General features: G+C 39.2%; 1 long non-coding RNA gene across 2 annotated transcripts in view; it reads left to right on the top strand.

The window, feature by feature from the left end:
- The window catches only part of LOC118916865 (uncharacterized), a 170,810-nt gene that overhangs the window by 35,816 nt on the left and 114,884 nt on the right, over nucleotides 1-20,110 (top strand). The window lies entirely within an intron of this gene.

The following is a 20,110-nucleotide window of genomic DNA, read 5'->3' as shown; positions in this document are numbered from 1 at the left end:
TTTCAGGTAGACTGGCTAAATCTATCTCCCCAGGTTCCTTCTCAGGGGAAGATGTAGCAGATGCCGAAGCTGTCTGGGTTAGTCTTGTCTGGATCATATTTTTTTGCCTTTTCATGTTGACAGGTGCTATTGACTGTCAGCTGGGAAGGCCAAACTTTTCACTTGCTGCTGGCCTTTCTTTACTGGGACAACTGCGACCCCTAGTGGCTTGTGTTTGGTAATTGTGTGTAGATTGGGTCTTTGTGTCTTGCCTGGCCATAGTGGAGGGATCTCCCTTTCGCGGGGTTTGCCTTAGGCTGTTTCTCTGCTTTCACAGCTCCCGGGGGGGTAATGGACGGGGGGCTGTTTGGCTGTTTACCTCCGTGAGGGGTCTCAGAGCTGTTGCCCAGGGGGTTAGTGCGCCCGGTTTTCCCTGTAATTTCCAGCCACTGGGCTGTGACCTGTGTTGTTTCCGTCAAGCTGTTAAGTCCCTGTCCCTTTAAGACTTTCAAAAAGCAGTCGCTTTTCTTTGTCACAGGGGCATCAGCTTCAGAACCCCCTCAGAGGTCTTGCTGCCCTATTTCCCTAGTTTCCATCCCTCCATGCATGCACTGTGTCTGCCCTCTGGTGCTGGTGGCTGGGACCAGGTGCTCAGCAGTCCTGGGCTCCCTCTCCTTCCCGCCGGGAGCTGGGGGGAGGCGTGCTCGGGTCCCGCTGGGCCGGGGCTTGTATCTTACCCCTTTCACCAGGCACTGGGCTCTCGCACGTGTGGATGTAGTCTGGCTGTTGTCCTGTGTCTTCTGGTCTCTCTTTTAGGATTAGTTGTATTTGTTGTATTTTCAAAAATATATGTTTTTGGGAGGAGATTCCCACTGTTCTACTCATGCCGCCATGTTGGCTCCGCCCCTTAAATTTGTATTGGCTTTTCTGTGGAAATTGGTTCAGCAATACAAGGGAGGAATCACACTTACAACCAATAAATGTTAAAATGTGAAGGGACCATCAAATTTGTTACTGAACTTTGTGAATTAAAAAAAAAAGAAAGAAAACAAAGGCCTAGGGACATGAGGTAGTTTCCTTCTAGTTACATAACTGTGACTGGTTAAATTGGGCTTTTGATTCTGAATCTAGTTACCATTTGTAGAATACCTTCTAGATCAGCTTGGGTAATTTTATATAATTTATTTTAATTCTCTTTAGCCAAAGTGCGTATTTACTCCTCATTAAGCACATTTTTACAGCAGACCTTAAAAAGAAAAAGAAAGACGCCATTGAAAACATGAGGTGTTGGAACAAAAGCTGGTCTAATGCCTTCTGGGACAAATCATCTCTGGATCAAAGCTGTAGTCTTTTATGCTTCTGGGCTCCCCGCATCCGCTCCAACTCGCCACCAACAGAATCAGACCTGCTCCTGACCGGTCCCTCTAATTTGGAACTTAGATTGTCACTAGCTAATTTTTCCCAAAGACCCACTCTGTTAAGATCTAAATATTAATGTCTTAGTTGTAGTGTCTGACTTAGGAAAAAAGTTTAACAATATTAATGTCAGTAGCTAATTATCTCGACTAGTACAGAATTACCACTGATCAGTCAAATACACCAAAATAAAAAAGAATATTTACTATATAAATTCCAAATATTTTTGGCTTGACATTTGCTTCTCTTTACCTCTAGGAGGAAAACACAAAAATATGAAATGTGGGTAAAAATTCCATAAAGGAGATGATACCTGCTTTACCCTGTAAACTTAAGATATAGAAGTAGAAACCTTTAGTTTCCTTCCAACTCTGAAAGTTAAAATTTTATTTTTCTAAAGGAAATGTTCATTTCACCAGAAGATTTTTTTTCTAGGAGAAATAATGCTGAACTGGTTCTTGGGGGGGTGAACAAAGCTCCTGATTCATAGTTTTTGCCAATTACTGTAATATAAACATTCACTCCATGATCAATTTCAAGCTCCCCTGTGAGGTCACTGGGTATAGAGTTGGGAAGAGATGGGTAGAATCCGCTCTCCTGAACCAGTACACACCAGTTCTAGCACACCACTGGCTGAAACTCACCAATAATTATAGTGTTTCTATTTTTTTAGCATATCTAAGCTTTCAATGACACTTTTAGGTGTCCTTAATTTTAGGTGTGTTCTCCAGGAATATGCACTTAGATTCTTTTATTAGGCATTAGGCTTGTGTTACTTGACTTCTTAGAGGCTGAACTGACTTTGTACACTCCATCAACAGGTATTTACTGAACACCTAATATTACCAGGCAGTATTTAAGGCAATAAGATTCAGTAGTCAACAGAACACACCCAAATCCCTGCCCTAATAACACTTGAGGTTTGTCTCCAAACCGTTCAGATATGCTGTATGAAAATAGAGGACATTCCATCAGTAAGAAATCTTTTGGTTACAAAACAGTAACCAAAATAAAACTCACCTTTAAACTAAGAGAACTTACTGGTTTATATATATATGCAAAATCCAGGAGTATACCTGAGGTGAGGTTTCATCTAGTGGCTCAAATTAGTCACCAAGGACCGAGTTTGTGACAAGCAAAATAGTTACTGTATTTTCAGATCTCCGACCTCAAATGCAAGAGAAGAAAGAGGTTTCCATTTAGGAGCCTCTGAAGAACAGAGAAAAAATCCTTTATTTTGGCAAAAACCCCAGAACATACCATCTTGGTTTTTGTTAGATTATTAGCCCCTCTCTAAAGTAATCTCTCTGACCAGAAAGTATTATTTGCTGACTGATGAAAGCCCGTGATATTTCATCCTTGGAGATGGGTCTCTGTCCCCCTAAATCACGCGGATGAAATAGAGAAGATTGTTCTCTTAAAGTAAAAGCTATTTTGAAAAAACAATAAAAAGATGCTAGACAGCAAAATAACAAGTGTGAATTACTGGTACCTTCAGCACATCTGAAGTGTGAATTGTTTGTCGTACTGTTAGAAAAACGTGTAGAGCTTATACTGTTTCTATCTCCTTGACCACTTCAAAGAAAGACCTGTCCTGTGGGCTTACAGTCTAAAAGGAATATCAGACATGGTCAAAGTAGTTAATACTTGAAAAAATACTAACTGAAGTTTAGGACATTAGGAATCCAGTATAATTAACACAGTTGTCTCAATCAGTCCAAAAGAGAAATGGAGAAGGCTTTTAATGAGGGACAAAGGGTCTCCTTTTCACATTTTATTAATGTTTAATAATTCACAGAAATTTCTTGGTGATTTCAAGGATTTTATTCTATCAACAAGGCAAATTGATAGATTCAACTATTTTCAAAGGCAAGGCAGAATATATCTGACAACAAACTATATAGGTACATAGATGCTTGTGGTTTCTGGAGGCTGAAACTTACAATGTTGAGAGAAAATAGTTGTCTTTAAGGAACTGCTGTGGACTACAAGAAATGTAATAGTTTATCTCATTTCAGTGAATATTGACTAGGTCATTGGTTTCTAAGTTTTAGAGTTTTTCTCTGAAAATATCTATACACAACTTTTTTCACATATATATCTTTAACTTTCGAATGAATATTTACAAATATACTTAGACCAAGGTTAAAAAAATTTGAGGCATTATTAAAATGCATTAATTTCTTCAGATCTCCATGAAAGTAAGATTGACAAAGATAGGCCTGGACTTTTAGACATCATTGTCCTTAAGTCAACCAAGTGTGTATCTCATTCGAATGTGATTATCCTGTTTATTATGATTAAGTTGCAATCTGGCTGGTGATGTCAGTAGTTTCATCTGTCATGTAGATGCGCCTTTGTATTTTTAATCTAAATCCCATCAGAGTCTCTGCTGTAAATTAGTCCTGTTCCTCCTTGTTATATCCTCAAGGGAAATTAAGGACAGCAATTAATTTAGGAATTTCAGTTACAACTCCTGATGACAGGCAGTGCTTTGCATAAGGAAACTGCTACCCACTGTCCTTGTTGGAGCCGACTTAGCCTGCTTTCTTTATATCCATTTGAGTCACAGCCAATGGAGCAGAAGTATTTTGCTATCTATTGCTGCCTTACAAAGGTGCCTAAAATTTAGTAGCTTGAAACAACCACCATTTTATTAAATCATAACTGTGGATCAGGAGTTTGGGCAGTGCTCACATGGGCGATTCTGTTGCATGTGGCATTGGCTAGGGACAGTTGGTGGCAGTCAGCTGATGGCTGATCTGGTCTGCACGGTCCAACGTGGCTTTAGTCTCATGGCTGGCATCTTGCTGGGGACAGTAGAAGGCTGGACTCAGCAGGGTCCCTCTCCCTTTCTGTGTCTCAAGCCAGGTGGTTTACACAGCAGCTCAGGGCCCCCAGAGAGACCATTGTTCTCCCAGACACCCAGAGAGATGCTGCAAGGCTTCTTTTGACCCAGCTCTGGAAGTTCTTCCAGGTTACCTCTGCTACATTCTGTTCATCAAGCAAATCACAAAAGCAAGGCCAGTTTTAAGGGGAGGGTAATTAGACTTCATCTTTAAACGGGAGTAGAAAAGAATTTGAAACCCTCTGTATTCTGCCCCAGGCAGCAAATCCATAACTTTTCCAGGGATTCAAAGCCAGGTTGGAAAGGTAAACTAGGTAAATCACATTCCTCTCTTAGTAATCGGGAATTGAGAAAATGACAAGAGGGGCCAGTTAGCTGTGATAAATTGGGGCACAGGTTATTATCCAAGAGAGCTGGGAGAGAGAGGAGAGTGGGTACAGGTACACCTTCAATGACTCTATGTCTGCTGAGAGAGGGAGATGCAAAGGGCAGCTGCCTCAGTCCTGACGGCCTTTTGATACCAATCCTTATATCTTTATGATAAACTTTGCTTCCTTAAGGTTCCCTAAGTGAGGACTATTTTCTTGAAACCTAAAATTTACTGAAGTAGCTATTCACTATCTGTAAACCATGTTTTTGCTGAAAAGTTTTGACTTTTAAAACAAGACACCACATACTACTACATCTTCTGCAATAACATTTACTTCTCAAAATATTTCCTAGGTGGAACAGTTCTAAATGAACTTTTCAGAGTCATGGTTGTATTTTAATACTACATACATACAGCAATCAACATGTTGAAAACTCACCAATGGAGTCTATATCGGGCCAAAATACATGGGTGAAAGTTAAAAAACTCAGCTAATTAAAAAATACTATTCTATCCAATGTCAACCATGTAGCTACTTGTATGCAAGTTACCGACTGACTGGCCACCTGTATTAACATGCATCCTACAGATTAGGCCGAGCCCTAGAAGACCAAAGAGTGGGTTGCAGAGAATAAGGCAGAACAGCTGGAGTGCTCATTTGGGGGAAATTCAGCCATGACTTGAGTCCAGTTGGACCATGTTTCAATTGTATGAGTTATAAAAAAATTTTGGAAATTGATTCTGAAAGTCTGTAAAACATTAGTACCCTCTGCATCTCACAATCAGAAGTTCCACTTTGCTTCCCTTAAAAGTATGCTGCCATTTCTGTTGTTTTAAGAAGCTAAAATTTAAGGAATTATTTTATCAATGGGAAAAATTCAAATATTTTCTAAAGGGAAACTAGGTGAATTTCTAAAAAAAATCTTAGTTTACAGCTTACAGTTCATATTGATTTCAGTATCAAATACTCAAAACTTTACTTCAACTATATAAAATACTACAGAGTAGATTTGATTGGAAGGTTACTGTAGATCTGAGTCTTTAAAATTGGGTTTTTTTTTCCTCATGAGAAGCACAGCAGGACTCCACATATAGCCAGAGTATTGAAGAGGTAAAACATTAGTGGATTCCATTAAATATGAGATAAACATAAGCTGATCATTCTGGTCGGAACCAGAGTTGGCTTTTGGAAGTAGAATAAACATAACAAAGCACCAAACCTAACCTTCTATTGAGTGAGAAGAGATGGGGTTTTTTTGTTGTTTAATTAAATTCATAGGAAGGCTGACCGCTGTTGCTGGAAGTCTTATGTTGCTTTTTTGGAGTTCAGTGTAGGCCCAAGTGGCGATCTCCAGCGGTCACATTCCATAGCAGTGGTCACACAGTGCTCCACCATGGTCTCCTATTGGTCAGGCTCAAGGGTGGTGGTGGTGTCTTTCTTAGTATTTCCCAAAGCATGAAGTTCGGCACTATGTACCAGGTTCATAGAAAGCCCATACTGTGTCTGTATTGAAAACTGCTTATTTGCCCTCCCGCTTCACCTTACCCATGGGGAACAACCCAATTAAACATGCCCAACATCCAGGCATTAAATTCCACTAAAGGAATGGCAGAGAAGAACGCTGGCCCATGTCTTTTCTTATTCTTCTGTTTTCTCGAATGGGTGTGGAGGTACAGCTCCTCCTTGACCACAGCTTCTCTGTGCAGAGCGTTGGATTAAGCCTTGTATTCAGGCTACAGGGATGGGTAGATTGGCAGGGCTAATGCTGGATTCCTAGGCGGATTGCCCCAGTCCAGAGTATCCTAGGGGGTCCCTACTTTTGTAGTTCTGTTCTCCCTTCAGACCAAACAGCCTGCTGTGAACTAGCAGTAGATCCCAAAGTTATGTATTGAATGTGTGGATAATTCTGAATTGGTTTACTCCAAAGCTTTACTCATTGGAAGCCTGTTGGATCCTGATTTAATTCTCAAGAAAGCACCAATTCTGAATTTCCTTTTTTCAATTCACATCTCCTGAGAAAAGCAATAATCTCTAATACTGTAACAGAAATATTATCTAGAAAATCCCCCATCCACATTCTTGAACAAATTATAGCACGATATTTTACATGGGAAAATTTGAAACTCATTGCCGTATCTTCTCTAATTTCTTGTGGAGTTTCTGTTCTGAGTTTATGCCTAGTAAAGTTAGCTGAATGTCTAACTCCACTTCCTCAATCTCTCCCATTGTTCACAGAGAGAGACTTTTAGGACACTGTCTCTTGTCTGTTCAAGTGTAGCCTCTTCTACTGTTAAGAATTCTCTGGTGCAGGTGAAAGGAGAGTGAGATGTACAGGAGAGAAGAAAGGAAAGTGAATGGTCTGTTGTAGACTTACTTTATGCCTGGATATTTGCCTCCAGGCATTTGAAAGAGAAGTAGGGCTGCAGCCATTTCTAGACTAACACCCAGTTGTGTCAGACAAAGAAGCTTCTTAGAGACTCAGATAGCAGGTGCTTCAAAAGCTGACAAGGTCGCACTGCAGTATCTCAGCCACCTTCTGTCAGTCTCTGACAAGTGTGTAAATCACATTCCAGTTTTGCTAGATAGATGAACCACTGGATCTATTTACAGAACTTCATGTGGCTCCAATCCAAAGGCAGCATACTACCCCAAAAGGAAAACACCACAAATTACACCATTAATAAACAACAAACATGTTTAAATAAATGTAAATGTGTTCACAAAAACTTTTCCAATGTACACTTCATTTACATGTGAATATTTGAAAGTATTCAAAGATTATTGTGATCCAAATATCCTTGTATTACTAAAATATTTCATTTTGGAAAAAACTAGTTTTCTTGAATTTAACTCAACAACATGAACAAATATTTGTATTTTTTAATTCCAATATGATATTCCATAATATGAGCTTGAAAAAGTGTTTCACAGTCTCTGGGAAATAACTCTGAACTTTTGCTCAAGCAGTGGTGTGGCATAGTGTACAAGGCAGTTCAAGACTTCCAACCACAATCCCAGAAGTCTTATCTCACATCAGAAAAATATGCTCCATCCCCAACACCGCCAGTCACTCTTCACAGCCTGCCACAGAAAAAAATGAGAGGTATTTACTTTTTGTCTATCTATACCTGGTCTGTGATCTTTTAGGATAATATATAACATTGTCCAAAGTAGAATATATTAGTTAACTCAGTTTAGCTCCCAAACCTGGAAATATATTTTGAATTATAACCCTGTGTACCCATTACACAATAAATTTTAAAGCTTTTCTGCATTGTTTTAATATCATTTTATTGCTGTCTTTCTCTTTAATATGTAAGATACTTGTGCATAACTGGCAAAAATTATAGTCTTCATTCACATTAATAAATTTTGGTGACTCACCAACCTAGAAAACTCATAAAACAACTTCATTACCATATGGTGTATATAATTTCTTAACACTGTTATTAATATTTTCTTTAAAGTTTTTAAAATTCAGTGGTCCTAAATATAACACTACTGTATTTCAATCTTACTATCTGGTTTTGTGAGGTTATAAGAGAATCTTGACAACCAAGGAATGGAACCTGCTTTGTTCACATTCAGTGTAGCATGGGGTTGGGGGGTAGGGGGTGGTGTTCCTGTCTTGAATCAATTATTCATAAGAAGTAAAACCTGAGAATTTTCAAATTGCTGCTATTATTATAGACTCAAACTTTTTATTATGAAAATAGCATTTCAATATCCAGTTGTGAAATAGCCATTTCAAACATATATAGATTTTGACTTAATGATATAATGAGTCCCATATTCTCATCATCCAGCTTCCAAAACTATCAGCTCAAAGACAATCTTATTTCATCTATTCCCCACAAACTCCCCACACCCATATGATCTGGAACAAGTCCAGATACTATATAATATTATTCTGAAATGTTATAGCATGAATCTCTAAAGATAAGGCCTGTGGAAATAAAATAACCACCAAGGATCATCTTATATAAAAATGTAGTAATAATTCCATAATTCATAAACTAGTCTGTCAATATTAAAACTTCAAACAGTTGTCTCATAATTGCCATGTAAAAAATAAGTCGTTCAAATCAGGATCCAAGTAAGGCCTCCTAATGTGATCAGTTGCGGTACCTCTTAAATTTATTTTAGTCTATAGATTCTTCTCTGTCTCCTTTTTCCCCAGTAACTTATTTCTTGAAGAAAGTGGGTTATCTTCCCAATAGAACTTCCCACAGTCTGAATGTTGCACAGTGCATCACAGTGCATATGCATAATGTTTTCCTCTTCAATGTTTTCCTCTGTCCTGAGTGTCTTCTGTAAATCAGTAGTTGAACATAAAGGGCTTGATGTGATTTGCTTGATCAATAGAGTGGAATAGGCATGTCAGACATAGATCCACACATGTGGGCAGCTGATGTGCACAAAAATGCAAAGAAATAATTCAATAAATAAGGAAAACTTTCAGCAAATAGCACTGAATTAGCTACATATCTATATGAAAATAACTGGAAATTGATCGATACAGCCCAACATATGCAAAAATTAACTTGAAAGATATTGCAGAGTTAAATTGAAAGGCCAAAATTATGAAGCTCCTAGAAAAAAGTAGAATGTCTTTGCAACCTTCAGTTATACAGAGATTTCTTTGACAGAACGCTGCCCAAGACACAAAAGAAAAAAGTGATCAACTAGATTTAATCAAAATTAAAATTTCTTATCAAAGGATGTAGGTAATAAGATAAAAAGGCAAGCCACAGCCTAAACATAATTATGCCCTAATAATAATAATAATAACAGAAAAATACTTGTTGGGAGGGAAGCCACAGTGATATATGACAACAGGTTGGCAATAACCTCAAGAGTAACAGCAGTCAATGTTGGAGGGAATGTGGAGTAAATCAAGTCTCATTCTCTGTTGGTTGGGGAATCAACTGTTACAACTATTTTGCATAACTATTTGGTTTTAACTGCTATAGCTGAATATAAGCTTGCCTTTGAAACTAGCAATCTCCCTCCTATTTATATACCCAACAAAAATGTGCAAATATGCATACATGTACAAGACTATGTGCCGCAGCATCATGCACTATTGCTAACAGTGGAAACCACTAAAATATCCATCGTCAGTAGAATAAGTAAAATTTGCATATTTATGAAATGGAACATCATACAGCTTGAAAGCGAATACACCATGGCTACACACAACAGTGTATAAAGCAAGAGGAAAAGACCAGTGAAATAAGATTGGAAATGTAGTTAATAGCCAGAGTTGTGCAGGGACTTGAGGTTTTGATCTGTCTGATGACAAAAGCACAAAGATTCTAAGGAGAGAGTGATCTAATAGGCTTTACATGGTTCTCCAAGGTTGCCCTAGCTGCTGTGTGGAGAGTAGGCTGGTTGTGAATATATAGGGGAAGCCAGGAGAATCATTGAGATGTTGAAAGGGTCCAAACAAGAGATGACTGTCTTAAACTAGAGGGTAGTTTGAGAATGTATAGGAATAAAGTATCTCAGTAACTTAAAATAAATGCCAGCATTTGCTTCTTAGTGTATTTAGTTGAGATTAGTTGTTGATTTCTAATTACGTAGAGTCTATTTCATATCATAGTCATCCAAAAGCAACTGCCAATGCAGTTTGTATTCTTTCCTGACTCCCAAAGGCAATGCTCTCTACAGAGATGTGGAACTTACCTCCACATTGCTTTTTTTTGTATTATGAATCACTGGACTTTCATCTGTTACCCATGGAAGATACGACACACAGTTACAAGGTTACAGAAGCCTTCTATTTATTTTGGTGTTTACTCTGTTCTTCAAACAGAAACAGTGGTAGTTGGCATCATTCTGTTATGTGTCTGCTTATCTGAATGGTAATGTGAGTTACTAGTTTCTGTAGTTTCATATAAAGCTCTGGTCATTTGAGCACTAATAGTAAGTGAGAACATACTTGATAAGAGTTAAATCCATTCATTTACAATACACACATTTTCTTTTTTAAAAAATTCCTTCCCGTATATTTCTTAATGAAATCTAAGAATGCAGTATGACTATACATGGGCTCAGAATATAATCGAAGGTATTAGGACAGCACATGGGAACTGAACTTGGCATGCTTATGTTAGTAGAGAATCCTCGACATGTGGATTGGCAATACAGATGAATAAGGATACCATGTTTTTTGGTCCTTTACTTATGAATCAAATGAATTGTGCTGAAGTGAAACTCCCACGTATATCTGGTGCACTTTGCAGAAGTGACAGTAGGTATGTTACATTCTCAAAGAACTCAGATCAGAGGCTGCAGAGTGGCTGACTGGTAAGGGCTAGTTAATGCAGTAAATGTTTGTTCTAAACAAAGGGGAACGTTTTGGCCACTGTATGTTTGTTCCATATATGTGAATCTGAAGTCCAAAAAAGAAGTGCTCTGCGTTTTTACTTTAGTCAACTCTGCCACCAAGTTGGACTATAAAATCAGCACAAAGTCACTTCAACTTTAGCTGTATTGTTCAATTTTAGCATCAATTCTAGAGTGAAAATTGAATTGATTCTTGGTGCAAGGTGGTTCTATCCAAGGAGATTTTTGATAGAAGGCAATGTTCTAGGGGTACAGTTTATTCTGGAACTGCATGTTCTTCTTGCCTGAAATGTTATATGATGAGAACGGAATCTTCATGAAGACACTTTGTCGAATGTATTTACCCTGGTATCCTTAACACCTATAATATAATCTGGCACAAAAACTCAAGATAGTAGATATGGGAGGGTAATTAGTGCTGTCAACCAAATATCATTAGGCATATGGAAAGATTACACTTCTGTGCCCCTTTAACTGAGGTCTAGTCATGTGGCTTGCTTTGTGATAAATGTGATCTGTGACACTTTATTTACCTTATAATAGACATTATTAGGAGACTTAATGCCATATTGAATGTTGAAAAGTTAAACCCATTTATGAATGAATACATGAAGAAAAAAGAGATGACTAGTGTATCAGTCAGGGTTCAACCAGAGAAAACAAACCAGTAGGACATATACTATGAGATACTAAGATTTATTGCAAGGAATTGGCTTGTGTGATTGTAGGGGATGTCTTGGCAAGTCCAAATTCCCTAGGGCAGGCTGGAACTCTCAGGCATGGGCTGCTGCTGCTCTCCCCAGGTGAAATTTCTTCTTCTTTCAAGAAGCCTCAACTCTTTATTTAAAGGCCCTTCAACTGATTAAACCAGGCCCACCCAGATTATCTGGGATATTCTTCCTTACATGAAATCAATAGCTTATGAATGTCAATTACATCTACAGAACGTCACAGCAACACCTGAATTAGTGCTTGCTTGAATATTGGGACTGTGGTTGAGTCAAACTGGCACGTAAACTGGCCATCCCAAGTGGAATGTCAATTCTGCTTATGCGGTGCCCACACCAGAGAAATAGACATTGACAGAGTATAGAAAAGGGCCTTGCAGAGGGCTGATACTACCTGGAGAGTTCCACAGCTAAATTGTAACTACTTAAAAGTAGGAGCTTTAAAACTTATTTTATTTTTAAAAATCCTCCTTAGGGGTTTCCTTTTTAAACAGTATCTCTGTTCCCAAAGATGACTTAATAAAATTGCATGGAAGTTGAGACACCAAAAAAAGAATTTATTTTTAAATATGCCATTTCTAACATTACACATCACTCCAAGTATGCATACATTTAAACGTTATAAGAATCAGGGATTAAATCCTACTGAGAAAATGAGGCAGTGTAGGTGTGTAAAAGTAATAAAAGATTTCAAGCACAAATTTAAAATATTTGCTTCATTTGGAAGAAATAAGTATGCTATTTTCCAGCACAAATGATTACCAGTAAATGGAAGTGTTCTGTTTCTTCTTGCTCCCATTGATTGAAGTATAATAATTCAACCAGACAGTCAACAGGCAGAACTGTAGTCTCATTAAAAAAATGGAATAATTTGGGGAGAATTAGTAAGCCAAAGAATGCTAAATAGATGGGAGGCATTTTCACTAGCAGGATTTGAAGAAAATACACAAACAAGTGTAGGCTCACTGGCTTGTGGGATGTACTATACCTTTTCATCTATGCCTTAATTATCTTAATTAAGGCAGCTGAGAGATGAAAGGTGCTCTCCCTTTATCATTTACATTTCTTAAGAGACTGGGGTCCATGGCTTGCTGGTGTAGTCTAATGTCTGAGAACTGCTGATAAAGAAATGCATTTGCCTCACTTTAACTTGGAGAGCAGTGGTTCTCAGACTGTAGCCTGTGATGAGAAGCGGCTGGGGAGCGCGTGAAAGGCACATTGCCAGGACCCATCAGGGATTTCGATCGCACAGGAGTGGGATGAGCCCCAGACCATTTCTGAGATAGTGATCTGTACATACACAGAAAACCCCAAGAAGAGCCTCTGCATCGTCATTTATGCCACCTAATGTCTGTGATCCGGCCTGGCCTAGACTCCACTGAAACATTCTTGGCCATGTCTGTTGTCCTCTGGGCCATCCTAAGGCTGCTCTTTTTGCTTGAAAGTTACTATAGCCGTTACCAAATTGTGATAAACAAAATGGAACGTTTAATATGAGGTTTATTTTATAAAGCAGGGAGTTAATGAGCTAAGACATTTCCAGAGATAGCACAAAACCTGAAGGGATGTGAAAACAAACTTTCCTTTCTGCTCACTGAAAAACTGAGGCTTTCTGTAGCACAAAAAATATTCTTTGTATTGTTTAATGCTTCAAGGCCCAGTACTTACCTTGTTAGGTATCAAAATCAGCACCCTTTGTTTTGCTTTTTGGTTCCATTTGCCTAGGTGCCTCTCTCTATACCTTTATTTTTTAGTCTTTCTGAATGTTTTTGGTGCATTTGTTGTAGATGACAGGGAGTTTGGGATTTTTTTTGCAACCCAGTCTATAACTCTTTGTATTTTATTGGTGATATATTAATTTCCCATTGTTCACAGGTTTCAGTGGTTATGATTTGGGCATCTTGGAGGGAGGCTATTTTTTGCCTATTGAATGAGCCAGTTTACATATATTAATACAACTGATGTAGTTGATCTCTCTGTTACTATTTTAAGTGCTATTTACTGTATGAATTATGTTTATAATGTGTGTCTCAGCATGCCATCTATTTATTTGCTGTTTTTTGCAGGGAGGGGGTGCCTATTCATTCATTTATCTAGTTTGACAAATATATCTTTGCTATATTAAAATAGTATTTATAATAAATGCATACCTACACACATAAAAATGTTACAATGACATTTTCTATAAATGTTAACACATGTGTTGATTTGTGCAACAAGTACTACAATCAGGATACATCACAATTTCATCATCCTAAAACATTCCATTGTGCTAACCTTTTATATTTAAACTCTTACCTCATCCATAACCCCTGGAAACCAGACCTTTGCTTTTTTTTTTTTTAATAAAATTATGCTAATTGTGTTTCTTATTTCTCTGGGGTTTGGGGAAGGTTTGCTTTTTTTTTTCCTGGTGGTAACATTCACACTAATACTCTTATAAACCTTTAGTTTCCTTTTTTCTTACTTAGGTGATTCCTATTTGTTTTATTACCTTTAAGAATGTCCTTTCACATGCATCTAATATCTCTATCTATCTATCTATCTATCTATGTCTTTGCTGGCATTTACTTGACATTCATCAGCATATTCTAAATGTACACTCTTGTTAGTAGATGACTGTTTACATAATAGATGGCTCTGTCTAATGCCCAGACTGAAAGAAAGCTATACAAGGGCAGGTGACCGTGTGCATGTACCAAGTCTTACTAGGATTTCTCTTTGTTGCTCAGTGATGAATTAGATGCTGTTCCTCCTCTCGGGCTTATATCCAATTGTAGATTTAAAAAATAAAAATGCCTTAAACTACTGGAGAATAATACATGGAAATATATCAATATAACCATAACAACAGTACTTGTGAACCTTTCTCCCATAAATTTCCTACATAATTTGCTTCTAGATATACTGTTCTTGGGATATTGCATAACTACATTTATTTTTCCCCTTTTAACATTATTCATAATTTAGAACAATTTAGTGATGGAAAGAATATATGTAGTTATATGTTAGTATTTTATTTTATTATTCAAATGGTCTGCAGGACAGTCATGACTGAGGTAACTACAGTCCAGCTTTCCCAGGGCAGTTCATGTTTTATGCCTCTTGCTCCAGTGCAATTATTAAGAGAGCCCCTTTTTATTCTGAAAAGCATCTCAGTTTGCATTGAAATTATATTGTACTATGATCCTCCGACCAGCATTTCATGACACCATCTTTGAGAAGCATTAAGATAATCTACAAATTAATAGTGGTTACCTTATACTCATCTGAATATGAAAATAATTAAAACGAAAAATAAATTTTTATAGATGAATATTTATAAACTTAGATGTAAGTAGTATCTGCCATTTTGTTTCTGCATAGTGCACACTTTTTGGTATAAATGAGTTCACCATTAAAAAAGAAACTTTATTGTGAAAGGAACTGAGAGTTAGTATGTATGAGTCCAAGATTGGGTGTCTAATAGGAACCACACAAAAAGATTGTAACCAGTAGATTACATACTTCAAAATATGTCTGAACTTGACCCTCCGGGGTCTGAGCTCACCCATCAGGCAGCTCAAAGGAAAGTGCCCTAGGGTCAAGGCAAGAAGGTTGGTTATCAAGAACACAGCCTGATACAGGGCCAGAATTAAAAGACAAAGACATGTTAGGATGAAAGTATTAATTAGTACAAAGAAACAGCACCAGATAGGAAACCAGGAAGAGCTGGACCAGATAGGAAGTCAGAAAGAAAGGGTCAAATAAAAAAACCGTCAAGAGACAAATCAACCAAGGGAGGCCTTAGGGTCCAGATCTTGATAGGGGTGACTCTCGAAAGCGCTGAGCTCTTATCCTCACTTTCTACTGACGTAGTCTGCACTGAAGGCAAACTGACAGTGCGTTGATACGGCTGTTGTGTGGTGTCGGAATGTCTACTCTGCTCAGTCTCAAAGGCAAATGGGTTGTTATGTGGAGGGTGCAGAATTAATTTAGAATTTAGATCAAGTTCAGAAGATATTTGAGTTGTACTTAAACCAGGGCTATCCCTGCTAACGCATTTCTATACACAGATACAGTCTGGGGCCTCACTGGCAGTTCCTCTGGTAGCCCCATGGGTAACAACGGCAGTTAATATCATAGAACATGTGGTTTGAAATGACATGCCCTTGGCCTTACCAAAGAACCTGTCTGTGTAAATACTATCATGTTTTTGTCCGCTAGGGCAAAGAAGCAGTTTGAATCTCTGAGCAGTCCAAATCCCTCTGAAGTACAAGGATGTCTTTTTCTTGACAAACATGAGTCCTTTTCTTATTAACACAGCCATGCATGGGAACAGTGATAGAATGGTTGGTACAGGGGTAACACCCTGAAAGAGATGAATCACTGTGGGAAGCATTAGCTCTCTGTGTGAGTACAGCTGAGATGGGGGAAGCATTTATGTAACAGTGGACTCTGCTCCGCCATCACCTGGGATTGTGAATGGCTCCATCATCAGCGCCTCTTGGTACCAATATTAAACAGGCAGCGTCCAGCTCTGCACTCAAAGAAGGTACTGAGCCTGTGATGAGCATCCAGGAGCCGGCTGAGTGGAGGATCAGGGACCTGCAGGTTACCAGATAGAGTAATGAATGCAAGTGGGGCAACTGCTAGCAAGATGGCACAAGGATGAGGGCACTGAGGGCAAGCGGCCCACAAGAGGGCACGGCTTTAGGAAGCAGAGCTTAGCCCTACGCCCTGACCTTCGAAGTACTGACCAGGAATGACCAGGCTCTCCCTTCAAAGTCAAAGCTGATTAACTTCCAAGCCTTCCCTGCCTTCAGTGAAGTGTGCTACTGTCGGCCGGCAATGCCCCAGGCACCGGGCCTGCTCTGGAAATGCCACGCAGAGCAAAATCTCTGGCTTCGTGAAGCTTGGAGTTTGGGACATGAGGTAGGTATTAACCATGTGATTGTACAGGTATAGGAAACCTGTATATGTCTACTTAACATCACATGTTTTGGGGGGTGATTCCAGCTTTTTAAACTGTTTTCCCCTTTGACTCAAAGTAGGAGAAATAACATAGGATTAAAACTGCAAAAGTAGTTAATTGGTAAAACACACATACACAGAAAATGCAGAAAGGAAGACAACCTTATTTTCAATAAGAAAACACATGTAAATTACAGTAGTTGGTAGTTTCCACATAAAACATAAAAAAAAAAAATCAAACATATGCCACATAGGTGCCACCGTTCACAGCAATATGGGAGGGGAGAAAACAACACTTATTTGGGGGCAGATACATCACAGGCCCAGGTTTTACAGTATCGGTACAGTCACTTCACAAAACCATGTCATAGCCAGTTAAGCAGTGTTTAAGAATGTTCCCAAATACATCACATTTTTGGCCCTTAGAGGTTCATTCCTACAGGGTTTGACTAAGTTTCTAGCTACTGAGAGGGAGAATGAGCCTAAGACACTCTCCAAGCAGTTAAAACATCTCTTCAAACTGGAGGCCAGCCACCGGCACCTCTGGTCTGCTCTCACCAGCAACTTGCATGCCCCAGAGAGGCATCCGGGAAGGAAGTCAGATGCCCGTGTCGGCACCACCTCCTATGCCAAAGACACACATCTGTATGTGACGCATGTACGTCTGAAAGGCGATGTCGCAGATGGTACAGGCCGCAAGAAAGCACACACTCGGGGTTCTCACCTAGTCCGAAAAGTCGGGAAAGGCTTCCCCAGGAAGTGCAGTTGAGCTGCAGCCAGAGGGCAGAACCCATTCCTGGGGGAGATGTGAAGGCCTGTGGAGCGAGTTCACAACGAGAAGACAGCAATGGAGGAACACAGGAGGTGGGGCCCGGGGCCTGTGATATTACAGGAGGCTGAAGACTCCGTGAGAGGCCAGATTATGTCAGGCTCCAGAGGCTATGGGAAGGATTTCAGTCTTTCTCCTACAAGCAGTCCTAAGCGAGGAGCATTTAGAGTGTTTTAAGCAAAGTGATTACATATTCAGGTTCTCTTTGTGAAAAGACCATTCTGGAAGGGGTAAATGCATGTATTTACCCACCTAAAGACTTCCCCTGTACAAATGCAGTGTGGAAAACAGGGTAGTCCTGTGGGGATGGTGCCCCCTAGGACTGTGCAGAGCTTGAGGAGCCCTAAGTGTACAGCAAAAACAGAGAAATGTTTAAGGCTAGAACAAGACTTTTTAATAATGGTTTATTTTCATCCATCCAGTGAGGACTACCATTTGGCAGGTATCCTGCGCCAGAGCTAATCTCTCCCTTCTGTTTACTGAGACAGAAGCTGAGCTGAGCCCCCAACTGAGTACTGGGCTAATTACCCATATTATTGAGAGAAGTTTTTGGTTACAAAAAGCAAAACACACCAAGAGTATGTGTTTGATGTGCTGGGAAGCTATTGCATCTCTTCATGAAGTTGTTTAGACTTTTCTTTTTGGCTCCTATACACAAAGCCTTTTTGTTCACTTCCATGTCAACAATTGCTTCAGAAAGTTCCTTCATCTGGCAGCAGCCAAAATTACGTCCACTCAGCTGGGGGAAATTCCATTCTTCACGGAGGCCTTGTGTACGTGAGAGTGGTTTGATGTGGGTGGGACCTTTGGGACCCATGAGGCAGCAGACAGTACTCTGGTAGAATTTATGCAGTAGAGTATTGCCTGATTCACCCTGTGCCATGTTTGTTTCTGCAGTGCACCAATTAGTGATCAACAGTGGCTGTGATAATCGACCAGTTTGCTCTGTCCTTCTCTCCTCTACAATCACCTGTGTCTATTGAACATATACCCAAATGTTCATATTGTTTTCATTTGGAACATCAATATGAAGAGTCCTTTCTTAATTGCCTACCCATTCATGTACTAAGCACTCTATCCTGAGAATTACGTAGACCTTGGTTCTACCCTTTATAATCTAAAACAGTTAAACATATTGACATATGGGTACTAAGTACTAAATAGATAAAATTTATTTACATTACAGATACAATTTAAGTGTTGAGGGCACAGCAAGGACAGTGCTCTGTTTGCAATCCCATATAATAACCCCGCTAGGCACCCTGGAGGGTCACATTTCCATAATTCCTTGCAGATATGTGGGAGCCATGTTTTCAGTTTCTAGTCAATGAAGTGAGGGTGGAAATTATATGATAATTCCAGACTTGGCCATGAACGTCCCTGTGGGCGATGTCATGATCCCCTTCTCCCTTTACCCAGCAAACCTGGACGCCATGCAGAGATGGGGGATCCAAAATGGAAAGGGCCTGAATTCCTGAGTCCCCATGGGGAGGAGAAGTATACATGAGTGCTGCCTCCCAGGAAGATCCACACTGGACTCTATGCAAGAGGGATAAGCCTTCATTGTGCTGAGATTGGGGGTTTGTCACAGGATAGCCTATCCTAATACAGCAGAGTGACATTATTAGATTAGATCTAAACCTCATTAAAAGAAAATTGTTACATTGTGCGGCCATTTGCGTGTGGGGGGGTACTGCTTTGATTACAGAATATCACTTGTCTAACACTAAATACCCCATATAAAAAGCTTTTGTATAATCGAGATGTCTTTCAGTAGATGAAGGGATAAATGAACTGTCGTACACACTGACAATGGAGTATTATTTAACACTGCAAAGAAATGAGCTATCAAACCATGAAAAGATGTGGAGGAAACTTAAAAGCCTATGATCAAATGAAGGAAGCCAATCTGAAAATAGTATATACTGTATGATTCCCAAAAAAAATGACATTCTGGAAAAGGCCCAACTATGAAGTCAGTAAAAAGTTCTGTGGTTGCCAGGAGTTGGAGGTGGAAGGGAGGGATGAATAGACAGATCACAGGTTTCTAGATCAACTGAAAATACTCTGTATGATACTATAATGATGGATACATGTCACTGTATATTTGTCCAAATCCATAGAAGGTACAATACCAAGAGTGACCTCTACTGTGAACTGTGGGCACTGGGTGGTTACGATGCATCAGTGTAGGTTTATCAGTTGTAACAAATGTCCGTGCTGATAATGGGCGAGGCTGTGCAGGTGTTGGGGCAGGGAGTGTACAGGAAATCTCTAGCTTCCCCTCCATTCTGCTGTCATCCTGACATTTCTCTAAAAAGAATAAAGTCTTAATAAAAAAAGTTTTTGTTAAGGAATAAAACACTAAGATGATGTTTATAGGAGCAATCACGTTCAGCTAGTTTCAACAGAATGCCATCTAAAGGATACTGCCAATTGTTTATTTGTATTTCTGCTAAAATGATATTTGAACACTTACAAGGCTATCAACTTGCATGTCGAAGATCAAAATAGAAACTACTGAGAAGCATGGAGAGGCTGGAGTGTGAGTTGGTTATAGAGGGAAGATTATGATTTCTGCTTAGGAGCTCTTTTTAATCTCATAAATATCTAGAACTCCATCTGCTTAAATAAT

The sequence above is a fragment of the Manis pentadactyla genome, chromosome 7 (genome assembly GCF_030020395.1).
Source record: "Manis pentadactyla isolate mManPen7 chromosome 7, mManPen7.hap1, whole genome shotgun sequence".
Taxonomy (NCBI): Eukaryota; Metazoa; Chordata; class Mammalia; order Pholidota; family Manidae; genus Manis; species Manis pentadactyla.
This window is presented reverse-complemented; position numbering and strand designations above follow the sequence as displayed.